General features: G+C 39.4%; 1 protein-coding gene across 1 annotated transcript in view; it reads left to right on the top strand.

Annotated features, from left to right (window-relative positions):
- The window catches only part of ccnd2a (cyclin D2, a), a 172,371-nt gene that overhangs the window by 85,761 nt on the left and 62,816 nt on the right, over positions 1 to 23,794 (top strand). Inside the window, exon 2 of the mRNA XM_075469362.1 lies at positions 13,721 to 13,775. The gene's annotated coding sequence lies outside the window, so the exon portion shown is untranslated. The remainder of the gene's footprint in view (positions 1 to 13,720; positions 13,776 to 23,794) is intronic.

Genomic DNA, 23,794 nt, shown 5'->3' with positions numbered 1-23,794 from the left:
ACAAGCCCAGACGAAAGGAAAGCCTTTTTCCCATGGTTGTTTAGTTTAGAAATTTGAAACAGAAGTTTCTGCAAAAAGATTGTTAACACGTTGCTTGAAGTGTTGCATGCAAAAGAAAAATTCAAGCCCCCCCATGTGACATGTTCTAACATTGTGATCATTTTACTGACGAGACTGATCACATGAACAATCAGATATTTCTGCTTTCGAGGTCATTCAAGGTCAGTGCGCCTTGACATGAAGGAATAACACAATGTTAGCACCTGATTAATAAAATACTTGTCTTGATTTTTCTCTCATATATCACCAAGACAACTGGTTTTGTCTGTTTTTATCAAAACAGATGACAACCATTAGCAAGCGTTTTCTTGAAAAAAAAAAAAGAAAAAGAAAACAGTGAAGGCCCTGCGATGGACTGGCGGCCTGTCCAGGGTGTACCCTGCCTCTCGCCCATTGACTGCTGGGATAGGCTCCAGCCCCCCCACGCGACCCGACCGACGGATTCAGCGGTATAGATAATGGATGGATGGATGGATAACAGTGAATTACAATTTATTCCTGCATCATTAGTCAAAACACTGGAATAACATTATGAGATGTGTATTTTAAACCAGAAAACAATCTTTTCCTAAACCAAGAACTTTTGGAGGTTAAACAGGAAATTGTGTTGTCTAAACCTAACCTTGTAGTTATGATGCCTTAACCTTAGCAAATGAAACTGAAAGGAAATAGCCACAAAATTAAACCCAGCAATTAAGTAATGTGAATCTCAGTTTTTGGGGATAAAGTGACTTTCTTCTATGACCCCTCCAACCAACTCATGAACATATTGTTTATTCGCAAACACTCCAGAATGATAGTTGTAGGATTTGCTGTAAGTGTCTGATACAGACAGATGTATCAGGAGATCGACACCTTAAGGATCAATTGTGCTTGACGCATTAGACATCGTAAGAGCGAATCGTGATGTCAGCATGAGTGCCACAACTGCACTTGAGGCAAACTCCACTCACCGCAGCAATAGTCCAAAAATTTTTTGTACGGGAAGTTCATCATTCATATCCAAACGTCACCCCACAGTTGCAAAATATCTGTTTTACTTTTAGGCAGTTTTTTTTTTATGTTTTTGTAATATCTGTTATAACTGTAGCTTCTCAGGATTTCATAGATTATACAGATGAGCATGCTCACACAATCAACTTCCAGCTTTTTCCATCACCCACAGTTACATAAACTGAAAGGTGCACAACCTGCCAGAACAGTAAAAATATTCTGACATCAGTTTAGTGCCACTTACCTCCCCAATCATGAATAAGTAGAATTAGAAAGGAGAGCTACATGTGAAAAAGCTTCAGTCGGGTCGTCGCTGTGATACTCTCAATCTCACTGAGTCAATGCGATAGTGTTTTTCTGGAGTGAAAATGACCCTGCAAGGATTAATGTGTTATACATTGCTTGACACATATTTGAATTATTCAGAATCTCAGCACAATTGTTCAGCAAAATTAACTTTTTTCACAACTTTAAACATCCTAGATCCATTGTCCTTAAAAACAAAACAAAAAACAAAGATCAAGCAACACCTTGAAAATTAAATTCTTTTTTAAATTGATAGCCTCAGAATTTGTTTTAAGATCCAAATAGTAATTTTTGTATGTGTATGCGTGACAGTGTGTGCATACATGTGTGACCATTTATGTTTCACACAATTTTATATTACTGAGTTCCTCTATGATAGGCTGGTTGTGTATATTAAAGGCTGAGCCTGTTCCCAAAAAGGACCAAGTCCCAGGTGTTTCTGACACCATAGTACTCTCTCACTCTTATTTGCATACACAGATGTTTAAGCTTCCACCTTCTGTATACATACTGAAGCTCTGCAAAATCCCCCAAGTCTCATTCTCAGCCGTGCAATTTAACATTTAATTCAAAACTGTGTTTGAGTGTGCTGTTACTCTGAGTGTACATTTGACTTTCATCTTTTGCATGCGGCAGACTGAAGTAAGACAGCATGACTGTCTGTGTGTAAATGTGTGTGCGTCTGTGTGTATGCGGTGGCTAATGGAGGTTATGAATGAGCTACAGCTGCACGGCCTACTGGTCAGTATGGACAGATGATAAATGAAGTGGAAATTATTCAAATAAACTGCTGGGTGATGCAGCAGCATTTATGAGTCTGGCCTCCACATCTCTCCATCTATATTTTCCTCAAACATCTGGCTGTACGAAGATGCATACCCTGTTGATGCAAGAGACAAATATTTAAAGCACCAAAAGGTCATCAAGTTTGTTCATGCACTCAGCGGGAACTCCCACAAGAGCATGAACTGATGCACATTTTTTAAAACTTTTTTTAAACATACTTTGCATAAAATAGAGAAAACTATCTGGCCACAGGCTCATAGATATGTGAGCACTAAAGGGCAGTTGTGATGGCTACAGATGGATAAAGATGGGGAGGTGAAAGACAGAAAAAGATGGGGAAAGTGATGGATAGGTAGACGAAGAGAGAGCGAAGAAGAAAAAGAAGAAGAAGAAGAAGGGCAGTGATAAGCACAAAGACATCAGTCACGTTTAGGAGTTTCTCCCTCCTCCCCTTCTGCAAGTGGACCTTGATTCAAGCCACACAGAGTCTACTGTGTCATGGTGTGTGGCCCTGTGTCTGTGTGAGTCTATGAGTGGTGACTGAACAAACCATGACTCAGCAGAAAGATGGAACAACACAGAATAGACTACATCTTTTTAAAGCAGGCTTTCAAGCACAATCGATTTTGATGTTTTTTCAGAATTTCTTGAGAAAGACTTTTCGTCCTTTGCAGTAACTATGGACAATGTCACCTACTTATCAGAAAACCTTGTGGGAATTTCTGTGTATGTGTAATTATTTACAAAAAAGTCTTAGTCAAAGCACAAATACTGGAGTCAGTAAGTCTGCTCATTTATTCAGTGTCACTTGTGAGTAACATCAACTACACAGCAGATATTATTATATGCAAACATAAATTATTATTGGCCACCAAATCCCTCTTGTCATACCAAAGCAACAACATTGTATTGAATTGAATACTTTTGCTGTGTATTGCTGATACATTCATTTTTCATTTGTAAGAGGAAGAATGTGTAAATCAATAAAGAGCATACGTTTGGACACCCCTGGTCAAAATCTCAGAACTGTGGCTAAAAATGCCATTTAACACCAAATACAGTGTGTTTTTCAGGTACTTCTGCAATAATAAGTCAATAAGATTATTTCCCATTGCCAGTAGTAGCATGTTTACAACCAGTGCTCTGGGGGCTACAGTGTATTCAGAAGTGGTTTAGAGTCCACCATTAAAGGACTTATGAAACAAATTTTAATTGTTGGAATTTCACAGTTTTTGCTACTGATTCTAAAGGTTCCAAGCCTTGCGATTAAAATTAGATATTTTCTGGATAATAATTTATCCGGGAAGTCATGTTAAAACGGGCTCAAAAGAAGCCACATTTTGTCTTTTTGTGCAATTCATTTTTTTATGCGTGACGTCATAGGGTTGACAGAAGTTCTAGTAGTCTAACTGTAATGGCTAAGACATCAAAGCACGGTGGAAAATATTGTGTTGCTGGAGGGCCAAATGGTGTTAGTTGCAAAAATAGCAGCTTCACTGAAGGCATCTCTCTGCACATGTTTCCCAAACTAAAAAATACTGGAACTGAGGCTGACAAGAAGAAGGCAAAGACAAGAGCACGGTGGATCGTATCACTGCCTGCTGCCGCCTGCCGATAGCCGCACCTGTTACGGTGTTTGCTGCTCGGAAGCAGGGGACTGCTCGGTCTGCTCTTCGGTCTACACACATATCCAGCTAGAATTTGGCGCCGTTTTGAGTGGCTGGCCGTCTACCTCTGCTAGCTTTTTTTGTGTTTTGTCATGTTTTTATCGTTTTCATCACTACTGATGCATGATCGCCTGAGTCTCTTGAAAATCAGAGATTCTGTGGACATAATATCGATCACGTCAACGATCAGACAAAGCCACCGTCACCTGTTTTGGCGTCTGTACCCTCTTACCTATGGCATCTACCTGGTCAGTTGCCACGCAACAGCCGTCGCAGAAGACGTGGAAAGAGAGGTGGAGTAAACCTGGCTTTGCCCTCCACCAACAACGCTCGCCATCTGCTGTCTGGTCTCTCCGGTGATTGCGCCGGCTACGACATCCGAGGCTCCGTGGATCAGTCCTACCGACTGACCTGCTGTCAGTCGTGCCGAGGCCGGGTGCCCATCTCCCTGCCGCCGACCCGTGAGGATCCGCAGATGGGGCCGCGCACTGGAGAATCTCCCACCCGTTAATCCACGCCATTGTTTATTAAGCTTACATTAAAACCATGTTATTATCACATACGTCTTTTTTTAAGTGGCTGGATTTCAAAGTGCCACTTCGTTAGGTTTCAACGTGTCAAAGACAGCGCAGCAGAATGCCATATCTGTGAAACCGGCATGTTCAAATCTTTTCCAGTTTACCACAGCAAACATACACTATTGTGTCATTTGATTGATATCATCTTAATAATAATCAGCGTGTAGTAGGAGCGATGGCTGTTTTGTGCCCGCCGATCCTGTGCTGAAAATGGTAACTTTCTTTCATTTCCATTACCCATACGGGAGGTGCAGAGAGCCTCTACAATATAGATATTAAATCGATTTGTGTGGCTTAAATTCAACAAAAGTTTTTCCACATAATGTTAGAGGTGTGTTCTTTCGACCTGCTGATGTTTGTATCAGAATTTTGGTTCCTTTATGAGATATAGGTCCATCAAATGTATGTTGTTTTCGCAGCCAGCCATAAGGGAGTCAACCCTATAACGTCACGGTCACGTGGCCAATTTCGCACCAAAGGCCACATAATTCACACTTTTAAATGGCCGTTTTAACAAGTTATGCCCGGAAAATTTAGTTCAAGTTGGATTGATGGTTTTAGAAAAAGACAAAAATTTCATTTGAATGATAGATGAACATTCGTTTCAGTTCATCTTTAACTCTGATGTGAAAAGCATGCAACGATAAGAACATGATGGACAGTTTTACACTGTATTCTACATGTTGTCTTTGAAAGGTTCACATAATCCCAACTTTCTGGGATAATTTGGCTTGTTTAATCTTTTTGACAGGGCTGTGAAAGTAAACTGTGGACATATTTGCAGATAGCAACAATCTACCAGCCTTTTTCTTTTCATCTCCAAGTAATTGAAGTCAGTTTCAGAGCCTCCAAGTGAGAAGCTATGATCGGCAATCATATGTTTCTATATAGAAAAAGCAAGCTGTGCTCACTCTTGTTCAAACCCTAGCACACTCATTGAGGGTTAGCGTGTGCACCAGGGAGCTGTGTTCCCATCATTGCTGAAGGACATAAATGCCCTGAACTACTGCAGAGTAATTTGACGTGTACTGGATGTCAATTAAACACTTTCTCATTACAATGAAAATCCAGATGTCATTGGGTTAATAAGTTTAATAAGATATGACCTAATTTCCAAAAGATGATTTTAACAAATTCAAAAAATTCAAGATACCCAAATCAATAAATGAATAAGATAAAGGATCCCTCATGTTCAGTGCTGATTCTAAGTTGACCCTAGGAGTGGGTGTGGGCGTGCATGGTTGTTTGTCTCTGTGTTGGACCTTTGTTTAAGATCTTGTTTGGGGGATTTTTGCAAATTCTTCCCACCAATTCAGTTATTCCCTCTATATCCCTGAGATTCTTGGGCCGCACTAGTTTAGTCAGGTCTATCCATAGTTTTTTAATGGTTTAGGTTGGAAAAACTGCGTTTTATTATCTCTTGAAGTAGTCAGCTGTATTGTAGAAGCAATTCTCTTACATTCATCGTGTTTTTTATTTTCATTTTTTAAAACTTTTTCTCCAGATGTTGAGATGCCTCTACAATTTGCTGGTATTTATTTTATGTCACTCTTTCCTTTACTAGTGATATGTCCCCATTCTGATGCACAGTAGAACAGTGCACCACCACTCCAAGATCTGTTCAATCTTTCTGAAGTTCTTTTACAGCGACATTGGGGTTTTGATTTGCTTCTCTAACGATCCTATGAATAGTCCTCACTGAGGATAGTGCGACCTGAAAAAGCTTTGCTGTCCTTGCATGCCCTTGTCCTGCTTCTTATTTTCAGTGTTAGTAAGCCGATTGGAAGAGCCCATGATTGCTGATTGATTGTTTGAGAGATCTTAGCTTTGCATTATCAGGTCTTTCCTAATGATTACTGTAATCTTCAAAATGATTATGATTACTTCAAAAGCAATCAAAAGCATTATTATGAACATCAGTAAGCTGAATTTGTTCCTCTGGTATGATCAGTAGTTAATTCCTCTGGTATGATCAGTAGTTTTTGGTGGCTAATGTTAACAAATACTGGCAAGACAACATTGATAACATTGAACTAAACTTTTGCATACTATCATATCTTCTCTTAAAACGGACAAAATCTTTAAAGGTTTTAATGTGTGTGAAATCCGGGAGGATAAGATACCAAAATTCTGTAAAATACCATGAAGAGAGGCAAGAAACTATACTAAGTTTAAATAAAGTTAAACTTCATCCCCTGTAGTGACAACTTCATCAACAGTGTCAAATATTTCAAACAGCCTCCAAACGTAACCATAACTGAATCCTCCCATCAAATAGAGCTTCAACTAATCTGCTGTATTTCATAATTATTATTTTCTAAGATGCAGTAAATGGTTTGATGTTTATATGGACTGTTGGAAGTCATCAGATGGTCTTGGCATTGTTGGCCAAAAGGACAACAGAGGTTGGCTCCAACAGACAGTTCTGTTCTTTTTCTATAATCAATGAGAAAATTATTGACTGACATTCGTGTGTCGCCCTTTATCCCCATGTTTGTGTGTGTGCGCATGGGCAGGTGTGTGGGTTTGTGTCAAACACTTGCACTTGCAGTTCCTGTTTGGGGAGCTTTGCTGGTCCTGGCAAACAGTGTCTAGTCTTATCTCTTGTGTTTTATGTTTCTAGCAAGCCGGGGGGCACAAACAGCCCTTTGTGGCCAAGAGGTTGCTGGTCTCACTCCAGACCGACCCATGCAGCTGTTCACCACTGCTGGTCATATCCATGTGTCTGCATGTTTGTGTGAGGGGGACACATTGTGTATGTGGGCCTGTGTGCATGTATATATGTATCAATGTTTAAATATATAGGTGTCTACTGAAATGAAATGTAAATGATGTTGTTTGTATGTTTCTGCAGGTACTAAAATAGTCGACATAAGATTGCGGTTAATTTCCTTTGGTGTTTGTACTGTAAGCCTTCAAACATTTTCTCCATATTGACAAGAAAAGTCAAGTTTCTTTTGAAATTTTCACAGGTTTAGCACAGGCCAACTTATGACACTACTGTGGTCATAGTTCTCCATTAGCATCCAGCTTCCTTGAAACTAATATTTAACATACCAAATCAACCCCCTTGTGGTCAAAAGAACTATGTTTGCAAATAAAAAGAGATCCAGTATTCTTCTGATAAAGAAAAAAAATTCTGATGATACAAGAGATGGAAGATCTCAGTGATCTGTAGGACTGGACGCTTGAACTCTGACCCAGTATGTCATAAGCTCTTTCTGTTGTCCGTCTATCCTTTCTGTCTCCCTCACCTGAACCCTGGTGACACCACAGAGCTCTTCAGTGGACGTTCTCTGCTCAATAACATAAAGTGCATTGTACATGCGACCCATTAAGAGCTCCTAAAAGGAGCCATTGGCGAAGCCAGCACAAAGCCACGTGCTGTGTTGGCAGTTGAATGCAGAGAGGGCAAGAATGTGGCCCCCAGACTCAGCCTCTGGTTATCCAGTGTGAGAGACAAAGAGTGAAGGATATCAGGCATGCTTTTGGGCATTAATGATCCCTTCTAGTCAGAGAACATGTAGACTGCTAAACATTCCTTATATTCCACTGATGACAAATCTACTGAAATTTGACCAAGATTTTACATATTTCATGTTAAGAGCTTTCCAATTGATCACTGTCACTCTAACCCATGTAAGATTGTAGGCTGAGAGAAAAAATGTAAAACAGCAGACAGATGTCACAGAAGTTGATCCTTTCTGTCTATTCTTCCACAGTAACTGGTATTCTTTGTATTTTAGAGGCATGGATGCCAGTTCTCAGTCAGATAGGTTACCTCTTGGTTCTAGGTTTCATCATCAATGTGGATGATCTGTAAGTACATCTTAGAACTTTATGGAACAAGCTTTTGTGGACAAAATTGCCTCAATAGGCTTGTTTTTGCTATTATTCTGGTATGCTTGAGTATGGTAATTCAATGTCTACAAAATAACTGTAAATCATAAAATGATGACTTCCACTGTGTCAGCATTTTCTTCCAGAAAAGATGCCTTGATGTGGAATTTCCAATCCTGTTTTTCCTTGAGAAAATCATCTGTCAAACCAGTGATTGCAAAAAAAAAACATGGACTGGACGGGAGTGTTTTCATCCATGCATGGCCCAACTGACGACAACATCAGTGGGTCTTAGTCCCATGAGTGGTAGTCTAAGAAAGCTCTGCGAAGTGTTGCTTGTCATTTTATTGCAACATGCAAAATGTATAAACAGAAACTAAGCAATGCTTTCTGTGTTGCAGTTTACCTCTGCAACACAGCGTTAACCTCTGTCACATCTGCAAAAGTCAGAGTGTCAGACATCACATGACACCCCAGTGCTTCCTGGTTCTTTGTATCAGCAGTTTAAAACTTTTTTTGGCAGCGCAAAGAGGACAACCACAATATCGGACAGGTGGTTTTCCATGTTTGCCATCTAGATGTAATTTTTTTTGTACATTGTCAAGAATGTTGTCACTTCGCTTCGATGAGATGCGTTGCACTTGGTGAGATTCTTTGACAAGTAAATACCTGTTGCTTGCGCTGCAGCTGTCACCATCTGTTTTGTCCACTCACGTTTCCATTGCATCATCGGAGATGACCTTTCGCCTCCGTGACCATGTCACTTCCTCTCCTTCCTATTTCCTCCAGTTCAGGGAGAAGCTGTAGACGGGTCACAAAGGTTAGCAGGTTGAGCTGTCAGCACAGGTTTCGTCTCTTAAGTGGGGCTTGTGAGGAACTGGGGTGGTATGTACAGAGACTACAGGCTGCCATGCGGGGTTACATAAGAATATACCTAATGCTCTTATCACATTGGACTTATAAAGACTTTTTGTCTGTATGCTGTGTTAGGCTATTACGAAGAACTAAGTTGCCTTTCATGCAAGAGTGAAAAGTTAGTAAATATAAGCTTTATTTTGAAGAATAACCCAACACTGAGGTGCAACATAAAAATTACAACTTAAGGTAACATCTTTGAATTTAAATGCAAAAATGGGGAGCCCCTGCAGAAAGTGCATGTCGATCAATTGTGAGCCTCCCATACGAAATATGCTTTTATCAGCAGAAAAATAATAGATTTTGGTTCATTTACAGCTGAAGTCTTCTCTTGGAAGAATGGGTACTGCATTTTTCATTCAACCATACTTATTAATCCACGTCTGAAAATAGTCCTCAAAAAATACATTACTTACTGTTGTACATAAAACATTTGTTAAAAACTACAGTGCAACTGCTTCAGATTGAAATTATTCTCATTGCAAAATGTATTTAGGTGTTTGAGCAGTTGTCCACCAGTCGGACAGTCACTGGTTCAATCCCCATCTCCTCCTTGTGTTGGCCAGACTCAGAACCGTGCAATGACCCTGATATGCTGTCTGTGAAATAGAGAAAAACTTGCATAGAATACAAAAGGGCAGTTTGAACATCTGTGTGAATGGATGAATGAGAGACGCAAAGTAAAATGCTTGGTAGAATATAGCCAAGGGTAAAAATGCTGGATGTAAATGTGGATCATTTACCTTTTAGCGGAAAACAGGAGGTGGACTTGTGGAATGGAGAACCACTAAAGGGTAGCAATGTTAGACAATAGGCAGACAACTGGCATGGTGCTTTCGTTTTTATCTGGGTTTTATAGAGAGTAAGATGAATATAGATTAGGAAACCATAGTCTATTCATCAACTTTTATAAAGGTACTCTTTCTTAAATTTAAGTCATTTTAATAAAGCGGGGGGGGGGGGGTCAAGTTAAGCATTTGAAGTTATTTCCCAGGTTAATAATGATTTACATTACCCTTATTAGTAATAAAAGCCATTTAGTGGAAATGAATACAAGAACATGACTATATAAAACATATCAGCGATTCAAGTCTATCAAATATTGTAAATCTAACATTTCTATTAGTTTCACCCAGCTTTTTACATACAGGTGAATTATGCCGACATGATCGCAGTTATCTCAAATAATTGTTGATGATTAATTATGTGGCAGGCCTATTATGCATTACCTGCAAGGGTTACTTACTTTTGACTTTGATTCACATTATATTCAAACATGATGTTATGCTTTATCAAAGTAAGATCTCCCTTCTTTCAGATCAAATGATACTAACTTGAAAAACTGGACAGGAATTTGTGGCTTTGTCCTTTTGACTGAATGTAGCTCTTACTTTCTCTCTCTTCTTTCTCCCATTCTTTCTCATTCTCTGTAATTTTCTATGTCCTCTTTATCCTGTCTCTATCTTTAATGATCTGAAACATCTCTGTCGACACTGTGTGATTTTGTGTTTTCATGCATTTATAAGTCAGTGTGTGCCCCGACCTCTGTGTAGGAACATCTGTGCAGTCAAGCTAGCGGGGGACAAAGAGAGAGGGTGAATTCTTCTTCTCTAACAAGCCCCCAAATAAACCATTTCACAAAGAGGAGTGGAGAGGACACTGGAGTCTGCCAATCAAGGGATTTTTTTTTTTCCAATTAACCTGGGGCTGAAAAGACAGGTGAACCTCCTTGAACAAACGCTGGGGGAGACTAAAGCGTTGACTGAATGTTACTCTCAGGTTTTTCTTGGGTGGTGACGGGATGGGCTGTTTACACAGGCTTTGGAGTGACTCACAAATCAAAGTGTATGTCAGAAAGGAGAGATTAGAGAGCCACAATAGGTCTGGGACTCTACCTTCAATGTTTTGTCTTTGTTGTCACCCACCTGGACGAACTGTTAACATTGTGTAACAAATGCACCTACACCAATAAGTTGACAACAGAGCTACTGTTTTTATCTCCTTCAGCATAGGCTCTTTAAAGGCTGTTTGAAGAACTAATGAGTGTAATATTGTTCAGAAAGGGAGATTCCCCTTCCACTGAAGCATTTGCTTGCTCTAAGTGTGGCCTGTCGCCGCGGTGGTTGTTAATTCAGAGTATGAATCAGACCTTAAACCTGGTAGCTAACTGTCAGCAGACTTAGTCCGGAAGAGTAAAAAAGACAAAAGAAAGTGCATAAATGTTATGACAGAGTTTCAAAGAGAAAGAGGAAGTTACAACTTCTGTGGAAGAGCTGCCACTTGTCAACTGTAATGAATATTATCAGATTCCATCAGACTGGTTTGGGTAGAGTCACATGACAAAGCAAATAGAAACGTTCCACTTAATTAAGATTCCTGTTTTTTTTCTTGCACTTGTTCGTCTTGAGGTGCATAAGTGATGTGTTCAGCCAGGAGCTCGGGTTTCAAAGACAGTGCTGGATAATGGCAGATATTTAAAAAGCCCTCTCAGACAATGGTGGAACTTAAGTCCTGGATTCCTTACTCATCATTCATCTAAACCCATTTCCTGACTTCTGAAGAATGAGGGATCTAATTCATACCTCCACTTTTCACCTGTGTTTTTTTGTTCTCAGTGTGTTCACTCTGGGGAAAAAAAAGAAAATATGTGTTTTGACAACTTCACATCTCACTGGCTTCCATAGAACTCTTTCCCCGCCTTCCATCATTCCTTCACTCCCTCAGTCACTCCTTGTACTTCCCTCTGGGGGAATTCAACCTTTTCCTACTGTTAAATGAAACACTGCAGGACCTGAGGGGGAGGGGGGGGCATTACCTTTCGGAAGTGAAGCTAGCTCCCCGAGCCACCGTGGTGAAAGGGCCTTAGGCTTCGCTGTGTCGCTCACATAGGTGATCTCTATGGGGAGAGCAGGAGATTACACCTGATAGGAAGGAGACCTTGCATAAAGTCAATCAGCTCCTTTGTGGAATAATCCACGCTTCTCGTCCAAGTCATTGTGATGAGTGATAAGGCCTTGAGTGAGGAGAACAAAATAGCAGAATAAAGTATTAATCCACCTTCAGTGTTCGCTAAACTGAAACTAGTATGAAATCTACTTTCATGTGATAAGGCATATTTTTGTTAAAGTTACGTTGTGGAAAACTCAGCTGTAAATGCCACATTTAGTTGAATTGTAAAGAAACCCTACTCAGCAGGACTCTAGAGAGTATGACACATAAACAGTTTATTTTTACAACAATCAGAAAGCGGTATAGCTCGTTTAGTCCGACTTTAAGCAAAAGGAATTTCCAAAGCTGGAACTAGGGATGGGAATTATAAGATTTTTACGATTCCAATTCCATTTTTTATTCTGCTTAACGATTTGGTTCTTTATTGATTCCAAAATTCTCGTTTGGGGGAAAAGGGACAACAAACAGGTCGATTAGCATCAACTTTGTTTAGTTTAGAAGTAACATGAGTCAAGACCTTACAAACCCAACAACAGTGAGGTGTTAAGAGGCCCACAGCCTAGGGCTCCTTGATGGGGTGCCAGTGGTTCCCCAGAAAAAATGATTTGTTTTGAAAATAAATGGAAAATTTCAATAATAATAAAATAAATATTCTTCTGTAGAAATTAACAAAATACAACATAAATTATACTTAGGGTTGAGAATCTTTGTCATCTCCCTAGAAAATATATAATGGGAATGAATTACTGAGTGAAACACCTGGTTAACTTAGAGGAAAACATGCAACTTTGACATTCTCTGACTTAGCATACAATTGAACACATTCCCCTACCGAAATTCAGGGGCATCTACTGTGGGAAATGGGTGCAAGCCTGTTACCACAAATGAAGTCACTGCTTTGTAACATTCGTCTATCCTTGCCTGGGTCATTTTACTCTTCCCTGCTTCGGTGAAAGGAGAAGCTAGAGGTAGTCGTGAACTGGAGGTAGTACTGCCAGCCTCTGGCTCTGAGCCAGTCAGACTCTCTCATGTCTCTCATGATTTCATCAAAATGTAATACATGGGAAGGCATTAATTTAACGTTAACCATTACTAATAGCAGGTTTTGAAATGAGGCAAATGGCGCTAACATGATAGGCAGTGTTTGTTAGTTAGTTAGTTACCTGCAGTATTAGCCGGCGAGGACATGCTAACGTTGCTGCTGCTGCTGCTGCTGGGTTGAGATTCACTAACTTTAGTCCGGAGCGGATCGAAAACGCGACATTCATTTATAGTTATTGCATGCTGTGTGCGCAAATGTTTCTGCATGTTGGTAGTATTTCCTAAGAAAGAGTGCCACCAAGCACATTACGTGGCTTACGCACGCCACGCAATGTGCGTGGTGACGTCATTCGCACCCATTGGAATCGATAAGGGAATCGTTTTCAAAATTGGCAAACGATTCCAAGGAATTGAAACACTGGGAACCGGTTCTCAACAAGAACTGGTTTTCGATCCCCATCCCTAGCTGGAAACCAGTTGTATCAAATTAATTACAAATACCACTGTTCACACTGTCATCAGCAAAGTTTGATTGTCATGATGTGATATTGTTTAACCTCATCACTTCACCAATGTGTCTTCTAGGAATGGGATCCTACCAGTTGTGTGTGGTCAGGCGTTTTCCTCGAGGCGTTCTAAGGTACGATGAATTACCTGTTTTTGCTGTGAGCTGATTCATATGACAAGTTTCTTGTCTTGGACCCTTGTTTTTAATGTGTCAAAGTCTCTGATCTCAGGCCAGTCGTTTCAAACAGGCTGATAACCATATTCTGAATGATTCCTGGGATGTCTATCAACAGACACAAGTTAAGATTGAGATGATGTTCGACTGGATATGTGTGTCATCAAAAAATGTATATGCTGAGGTTGCGCAGCTCTGTGTCGATACAAGTGAGACACCTAAGATAAGAAAGAATTTATTTGTTAGAACGGCCTTCTGTCATTCCCTCATTGCATAGTTTGTCTCAGTGGATCCCCCTGCTATCCCCAGATGCCACCATCTCTCTTAACAATAGGTCATAGCACTGCTGGCCTTGTAGTTTTGTTTTGATTGTAACCAGACTCACAAGCTTGTCTGTCTCTTGCTGGAGCTTGAATAGCTTTAGTCTACTTGTCGTTTTCATGTCATGGTTGTTTCTGAAAACAGTAGTGGAAAGTTTTGCTCATTGCAGCTTGTGTGATCTTACTTTAGAAATGAAACTAAATTTGTAACTTATAGGAAGGACTAAACTGCCTACAGTTGGGTTGATGTTGACAATAGTTTCAGAATCACATGTTTAAATAGTTCATTGACGAATGTTGCTCAGGTCAGGTTTACCTCATCATGTCGGGCTCTTTTGACATGCATCTTGTCCTCTGCAGTTGTATGATTCTCTTAAACAGAAGTTGATTTTCGTGAGGTAAAGGTCTGAGTCTATAATTGACCTTGTTTCTGTCATTTTCAGTATCAGAATGATATGATAGCACTACTCTGTCTTTCTTTGCCATCGAAACCCCTCAAGCTTAGATTCCTGTAAACTTTAGCTTAAGGTGTTTTTTCTTTTTCAATTATTGACACCCCAGAACTTATTTTCTTTTTGAATTGATATTTAAAATGTATTTGCTACTAAAAGCTACGATGTAATGAGCATTTGTCAGCAATGATGTTAACAAGAACAATGTGTTCTGTGTTGGCCTCACACTAACTTTTGTTAGGCCATTTAGAGATAAAAAAGCATAAAGGTTGTCTGATATTCTTTATTTTTTTATCAATTATGAATGCTATACAATGTGTTACGAAATAAATGCATGATAAATGGCTCATGTAAGTCAACAAACTCATCAGATTCAAAAGTTGCCGCAATAGTTCCTAAGGAAGTTTAATATGTGATAAATGATAAAGCAGCTCATCTTCCTGAAACTTTCACCGTAATTTAGAAAGGATTTCATCCACTGATCAAGGTACACAAGAAACAAAAAAACTGTTGGTGTAGTTCAGCATTATGGTGCCCTCCTGGGTCAAGTTGCTGTTCTCAGAATGTCTTGACACTTTTGATATGTGCTTTGCTCTTCTGGATCATCAACAGCAGCAGCAGCAGAACACTTGTGATCACAAAGTTTCCCTGTAAGGGTTTTCACTGCAGCTGCCTTAATCCTCACAGCTGGCCAAACGCAGGGCTAGTAGTACAGAGGTGGAGCTCAGTGCGCTATACAAAAATCTCCTTTCACTCAGTCATTCCCACACACACATTAAGCAAAAGTTGTGTATAATTAGAGCCACTGATGCTAACTCAAGGTGAGTTTTTTGTGCTGATTAAATGTACAAACAGAAAGTGAGTCATACATTAATCCACTCACTCTAAATTAAATTCTTCTAGTGCATGTGCTGCTACAGCGCTGAAGTGTCTTATTTAATTCGCATTCAGTTTCAAGAGTTATATGAGCTAAAGTAACTGTAGAAACTTTCAGTATTGATCTAAATGGGACAAAAACTTGTGACACTGGTATGTGCTTCCTTATTTAGTACTTATTTAGTATGTAATGTACAGTAATGTAATGTAGAGATCTGCTTGTGTGGGTTGGAGCATTGATTTTCTTCATGTAGATGTTTTACCTGCTCTATATCATCCTTCACTTGTGCAAACACAAGCAGCCGTAGATGTGAGGTATATCAAAGGAAGAATGTCGAACACACACACACACACACACACACACCAGTAGAATGCACACACAGATGCTGCCTGACTTCCTCTCATCTTCAAAATGTCACATCCATTCTGCTTGCTGTCATGACCAGTGCTGACATCTCTGACATTCTTATCAGCCCATCTTTTATATAGGTTTAAAACACATAGGTTTCAAAATCAGCTGTATTGTGCAGGTTATTTAAGTTAATCAGACCACTTTTACTGCTGATTCACACCAACTTCTGTGTTTAACCATTATTTGTGGCTGGTGCATTTGTCATGCTTTGACATGCTGTGTGTACAGATGTTTGGTTCAGTTCTCATGCTGCATAGACTTCCACATTTGTGCAAAACCCATGTTACCCCAGCAAGGTTTGACAATGTCTCAAGGAGAGTCTTGTGATGTCAGGAATTCTTGGCTTGTTCAGCCTTTAAGACCCCCCGTAAATGTTCTCTGGGGTTGAGGTTAACTGTCACTTTGGAGAAAAGTCCATTATACCCAGTCTTCTTTGGTCCGCTTTTATTCTTCAAGTAGTTCACACAAAGCACTGAGATGTGTTTGGGATCCTGAAAGTATATAGATTCTACTGCAAAAAGATCAAGACCAGAGAGTGCAGCCTGTCTCAATGAAGTAAAACGACCCCAGATTAGAATATTCCCAACACTGTAATTTTTAAATACTGCAGCATCATTCTCCTACATTTGTTTTTGTACATTTCTTGTACTGATACTATTTGTGGTTATTAACTGTTACACACAACTACAAATTGTCTAAAGTAAAGGTTATACGTGCCTTTACTGATGCCTACAAAAGGTGGCGTCTGCAAACTTTTATGTCACAACACCTGCCTTTATGCACTTCAAAATGGGTTGAACAGCAGAGAAAAGTGTGCCAGCAGGTTTTTCTCTATTGGTATCTGTGCAACCCCTCAAACACCAAGGAGGTACAATTATTGCAAAAAAAACCATAGAAGTAAAGCAGATACTTCATGCAAGTGTTTCTGGTGCTATTCCTGTGGCGTCACAGTGTTGTTTTATAAGTAGCAATGACCACTGTTGACCACAAGGTGAACACTTCAACAAGTGCAGAGCCTCTCGTGTACCAGTAGAAACAGTTATGGTGCTTTGTTGAGGTCATAAATCGTTTACACGATAACTAATGTTTTGAGCATAATTGCAGCTTTAGCCCATGCCAAGTGTTCTCACTTATGAGAAGACAATGAGGGACATCTGCTCCTCCTCAGAGCCTAGTAGACAGCATTCTTGTGAAAGTCTTGACTGTGAAAAAGTTTCTCCTCTATTTTTCAGTGAACCAAACTTGTAATGATCATCCCATTAGGTCTAACTGACCACACTTTGGACATTACTGATCCAGTTTCCTCAAAGTGTTGTAGGTTGAATGTTACGAAAAGCCCCTTTAGAGACCTTGCTAGCCTTGATTTGATGGTGGTTTTTGTATATATTTGTTCTTTGGACACGTATTATCACTGCTGTCAACTTAGTGACTTATTTAAGGTCTTTGATACCCCTTTTTAATGGAAGCAACTTGGTTGGTTCTTGCACCAACACCAACAAAGGTCTCTTTGTACATATTATTGTTTTTCTTGTTACGCATTAGCCATATGGTGTGGCTTATTTTAAACAGATACTTAGAAATTACAGATTAATTGTCAAAGATTTTACCCTGTGTTTTTATTTAAAGTAAATAACACTACATATATTAGATAAATTGTTGGATATCGGAAATCTTATATCAGACTAGATTGGAAAATATTTTAACATTTTTCTGTCAAACTAAGTTTTTGATCTTCTCAGTTCCCAAATTGACAGTCTTGCTAAAAGAACAGTTGATGGCAACACAGTGGTAAACATGCCCAGTCCCAACTTGTCTTTTATAGGGCATCTAATTCAAAATAAGTAATAAAGTTTAAAATGTCGAAGTTACCACATTTGATTTGATCTTTTACTACTTTCAGATAATTGTAGGGTTTATATCATTTGCAAATCATTGGATTCTTTTATGCTCTATACCTACTTTTTTTGGGAATCAGTGCAGTTCTAAGTAAAGTCTGCTCATAAAAGTAATTAAAAAGCAATAATTTGAGCAATGGCCAACAGCTGATTCTTTTTTCCATTTACTATCCCTTTAATGTCAGGAAAACAATAAAAATGAATGAGTTATCAGTCTTTCATCTATTTCTCTACAACCTCTGACAAAAAAATGCTTTGAGTAAAAAAAAAGATTAAATTGGTGAGATTACATTTTAGCTTGTTGAGCCAATTACTTTTTGGTGCTTACATGGTCCAACAAAATGTTTTTGTGCCCAGTAGAATTAAATTTAAATAAATAGTTTCAGTTTGAGGCAACACAACCAGGACACACCTAAAGAATTTTAGACAATGCCATGGGGTGATGTTATCCTATTTGCTCATCGGCCGATTGTGTCCAACAAGTTGACTATCAACCAATATCAAATACCAGATGTCAAATTATGTTAAGACAGATCAACAGATAAATATAGTGATGACGAATATGGTGATGCTAAGAGATTAGGCCAAAGTCTTGAGATGTGGAGGCTAAAACAACTACTTTTTGCTGATGCTACAGTTGATGAGACTAACTCACTAATGCCCCAAAAATAGCTCTTTAATAGGCCCTTGGAAAAGTTAAGAAAAATAACACTCAACACCCAAAAGGGAAAACAGAAGGTCGATCCTTCCCAGGGATTATAGTGGAAAAAATCGATGGCTTCCTTTATCTTTCTCCCTCAGGGGACATGAGGACAGAATTCTTAGGGGTACTAATAGTTTTCCTCTGATAAACCACCCAATAGCCTACTGTGTTGTAGTGTCACATCCTGCAAAATTGTGTGTGTGTGTTGTGATAACCTCTTTTTACAACATCAAAGATCCTCTTTATATAAATTTTCTGCCTTCTTGTTTTCTTTCACCCAAATGTGCTTTAACCCATAACACTAAAGTTTTGTACAATGCTGGATGTTGAGTGTCAGCTGCTTCTGGGTCTGCCAGCTCTTTCTTTGGGCTGGTAGATGCAGCACACCCCTGAGAGTTGTGCATTAAATATTCACGGCAAAGGTGATATTCCTGTCTCATTGACAAGGCTGTTAATCTGAACGGCATGTTGTTTGTCTGCCTCAGTGCCAAACAAACCATTTACTCTTACACGGTGGTCACATAACAGGCGGCAAATGCTACTTTTCAATTATGTCATTGTTTCGGAAAGCACAGGAAATATCATGTCACACTTCAGTATCATAAAAAAAAAGAGTGGTGCTTGCAGAGGCTTGTTAAAAAAAACTTTCAAAGCTAATACAAAGAAGTGAGCACAGTTTGAAACAATAATGTAGTTAAATTTAGAAGTGATTTCTGCCTATTGAACTGATTGTGTTTGCAACTTGAATTCTCAAAGAGTTATTTTTCTTCATTCTCAGCTGGTTTGATAGCCCAACTGCCCCAAATAGGTCTTCTGAAAGAAGAGCATGGGAAAAATAGCTGCTGATGTGGAAACTGCTGGGAAAAGACTTAGTTCTCATTGGTAGCTGTGGAGGGCATTGTGGGATGTGAGTGAGCTGAGAAACTGTTTTCCTCCCTGTGAGAAGGAGGAAACATGGAAACATGGACACAGAAAGCACAGTGATTAAACCAGAGCAGAGTTAACTCTGTATGGTTGATGCTCCATTGGCTCCAATTCACTCAGGAATGGGAAGAAGAGAAATGGACGGTCAGTGAAAATGGCAGAAATTATGCTAAGGTGAGCTTCTGTATATTCTTTTGTCTCAGTCATTTGCTCTGGACGATTTAAACCCCCTCTGACGTCAGCCCAAGCAGTGGTGGCCTGCATACCGACATACCAGGTTGATGGTTGCCAGCCCATTAGCAAAGCCCAAGCGGTGAAGCCCACCCATGGCTGCCGACCCTCTCCTGCCCACCTTCTGCCTTCCTGTCCAGCCCTGGCTCTGGATCAGAGGCAGGCCGCACGTCGGGGGACAGAACTAATGATGGCTGCAGCCATGCCATCTCTTTCAAGCTCCAACCCAAGAGTACAATTTTGACTAATGCTATTTCCTGCAGATAAGATGGAAGCAAACTTCTTTTTCTTCATGTTCCCAATCAGAGCTTTGGGAGGTGAAGGTAGGGTTAGTGGTAGCAAAATACATGATTTAGCCCTTGCTCTATTTCATCATCAGCTGGTTGGGCATTGCTCACCTCCAGTCTTGCTCCCATGACTGCTGTGACATTATATCAATTTACAATACCAGAGAAGTGACGATAATTGACATAAATGGAGTGAAATAAAGATTGGCCTCTTTCCGTGCACAGACCTCAAACTAGCTATCCGTATCAAACCATTTTGTTCTCCATCAGTCCCTAAGTGGCTTAATCAAGGCTGTGTTACGTGATTATTTTACTCACCCAAGGCTTCTAAATTGTTTCCAGCTTAAAACAAGATTGTCAAAGATATTCATGCTGCATGGAACTGTTTTTCCAGGTCTATGTTTACACATTGTCTTTTCTCAAAACACTACAGTAGATCCACTTTTTTAACGAGTCAAAAATAATCACTCTAAGCACAGAATGTAAAATGCTTTAAATCAAATGTGTTCTTTGATTTTATATTTCTGTTCTATCAAAAGTTGTTTTCTTCTGCAAAAAAACAATCAACAATGTACTTAACTGTTGAAAAAATGGCTTATTGTTGCAGCAGATCCCAGAAAATGTCCTTGAGGTAGAGTTTTTTTCTTTCTTCTGTTTTGTAATAAGAAGTCTTTTTTTGACCTTTAAAAAAAAAAAAGATTAAAACTTTAATTTCGATTTCTTCTGATCAACAGTAGAACTTTGTCAATTCTTTTTCCGTCTCATACTGGAAAACAGATTTAGCCAAAAAGTTATCATAATTGTAATTTTCATTTACATGGTAGTTTAAGACAATTTGTTATTCGAGAATGTAGATAGATCAAACAGCTCAAAGTGCAAATTGGGATCACTTGATTACCCCCAGACAGGACTACTCTATAGCCAAGTTTTGGTTTGTCCCTTAACAGCTACTGTAGCAACACGGTGAAGAGGTTAGACGTGGCAACCCACTGTGTCTTTGGATAATGAAAGATAAGGTAATGAAAACACAATTATTCATAGTTTCACTCAGTTCTACAGAAATTAAAATATAACTGGCAATATTATATTGCATTTCTTGAAATAAATCACTGCACATTTTATGTACTGGGATTTATATCATCTCACTCAAATACATCATGCCCTGATCATTATTCTCAATGCAGTCCAGGCCAGTGATTTTCATTTCTAAAGAATGTGGATATGTATATTGCCAACTTTTTCAGCCAAAAGAAGACTCCCACCACGTTGCATTGCACCGACTGAGGAATACGCAAAATTTTAATTGGTTGCTGCCCCTTTTCCCTGGAAAGGAAAAGTAACATTAAACCAGTTTGAGAGGGTCAAAGGAAAAGTGATTTACTGCTTTGTGATAAAAACTGAAGATACACAACAAATAGATACAACAAAAAACTGAGCTGGGGAAAGTTAATGAAGGGGGGGGGGCACTAACACACTCAATCTTGCAACCCTGAATAACACCTAGAAGCCAAACACTACCATTCAAATAACTTAAAGACAACACCTGTAGAGAATTCAGCTATACTTACATGAACATGTCCCTTTTCAATAAAAAAAAAACAACCATATTGGCAAAATGCTCATATTGAAGCACAGTGGCAACGAAAGACAGAAGAGACGGAGCTTAGCTAGCTAAAAGGCTGAAAGTAATTGGTGGATCAAGGCAAAGATGATATCAACCAGTGATATAATGGAAGAACAGAGGCTTGGAGCCATGACAGTTGCAAAAAACTTTTTAAGTCATTTTCGTGCCTGAACTGCACCAGTTTAGTGACTCTAACCCAAAGCATAACCTTGGAAGCTTGGGTAACCCAGACAAAAGTACTCCACTCCCCCACCCAACCTCCAAATTGTGACTCGTTTGCACGTTCATAAGATGTGTCCACACAAAATGAGGCATGTGATTGTAGATGTTTCCAGGGTATTTGCTGAGTAATGTTTGATTCATATGTATCCATGGTTTCTGGGAGAAGAAAAATGGCAAGCTTTACTCTGGGCTGTTGAAGGAATTCAAATTAGAACAATGACTTTGAACATGCTTTCACTCTGAAAATAGATCTTGGATTACACACTCAAAATGGTGTTCTCATCCTATAATATATCAAAACGGTGAGATCAAATGTCTAAATCATATCGCCAAATTGGTCAAGTTACTCAGGAGAATAGAAAAAATTGAGAAAAACCTTCTCTCTCTTCAAGAATGTACGTCATAAAAACCTGACAGATGCCCACAGTGAGCAAGCGCTCCTCTTGGCATTTAGTTTTTATCTCTGTGTCTGTCTGTCTCATTCTCTCTGTTTGAGGACAGCAATGTCGTCAGTGGAGATGCAAGATGGCTGCCAGGGCTGAGCAGGGCACACACATCTGTCCACGTGCCCTTCTGATCCCAATCATTCATAAATTCACCCAAAGAGATCTGTATCCACCATCCGCCCTGTAGTCTTTCTTATCTCCATCCCCAACTCCCATTGGCTATTACAAAAGAATGAAGTGCTACAAAACACACTCGCATAGCTAGTGGTGATGACAGCTGTTTCTTTCTTCCTGTCATCATGCTCTTGCATCTCTTGCTTTTATATATTTTTTTATTCTCAACCAATTACGTTTACATTAAATATTCTCTCAAGAGGCAACTTCATTATTGATTTTCTCTCCATCTCTCCATCTTCTTTGTTTCTTAGCGTAGTTCTTCCTCTTGCTCTTTACACTATCTCCAGTTTCTCACCATTTCTCCCTGTCCCTCAGCCAGAAAAAGAGCAGTGAAATTTCCCCTCAGTCATTTAGCCCAGATTCAACACTGCAGGCGGGCCGTGTAAAGGCTGTAACTTACCAGAATGTAAATAGAGCAGTGTTTTTCACATTACTTCACCACTTATTTTTAGTCGCTGAACAAGAGCAGGCAAGGGTGTGCCTTTTCAAGCCACAACTGTAAGTCTTATCAGCTGAATACACAGAAAAAAGGACAGAAATTATAAATCAAACAAAACAATAATGGCCCAATACAGGAAGTGATGTGTTGATTTATGGTTTAAGTTTTAATTGTAACTGGCAGACAATGCTGAAGTAGCTTTTTTAAACATAGGGAAAGAATGTTGTCTTGCTGTCTCTGTTTTTTCTCTGTTTCTCTGATGTACTGCACACTAACCCACCAGGACATAAATTTTCATTTTAACTTGAAACCACTTCAGTGTATTTCACTGTATTATTTGGTGCTGGATTTATGCAGTATTAAGTGATCAAAAACAAAAACCAGACTTCCGTCAGTTGGATATCCCCCCCGGTTACACCTGTAAAAGGGAGATTAGTCAAACTTTTTTGTTGACACTGTAAAAAAGTTTGCCTCATCCTCTACTGCCAACAAATGCAACACTCTGGGGAGGCCAATACCCAAGATGAGCACCAGATTAGTTTGGAATTTTGTCTAAAACACTACAGTGTTTTTCAAATTTAAATCCAAATCATTAATTGATTATGAGTACACATCCAGCTCTTAACATCCCCTTACTTTCAGTTATTAAACAGTGTGGTACGGTGGCTTTGTGCCTTAGTTTTCCTCCCAGTCAATCCTCTGCTCACATCAGGAAATGTATTTTTCCAAATCACGCTCCAATGTTCTTGATTCCTCCCTACTCTCCAGTGACAAAGCCAAATATAAAAGAGATACGTTGGTCGAATTAGTACTTCTCTAGCATTTGCTGTCTTCTGCCACCATAACATTATAATTTTCCTTTTGCAGATATTGCTTTTAATCGCTTCTTGTGTGAACTTGTAAACGCAGCTTTGAAAATGAGACCACTAAGCAGAAACTGCAAAGCAATGCTCATCACTGCTCTCACGT

Source organism: Odontesthes bonariensis, chromosome 7 (genome assembly GCF_027942865.1).
Source record: "Odontesthes bonariensis isolate fOdoBon6 chromosome 7, fOdoBon6.hap1, whole genome shotgun sequence".
NCBI lineage: Eukaryota > Metazoa > Chordata > Actinopteri > Atheriniformes > Atherinopsidae > Odontesthes > Odontesthes bonariensis.
Note: the sequence above shows the minus strand (reverse complement) of the source record. Positions and strands in the feature narration are given on the sequence as shown.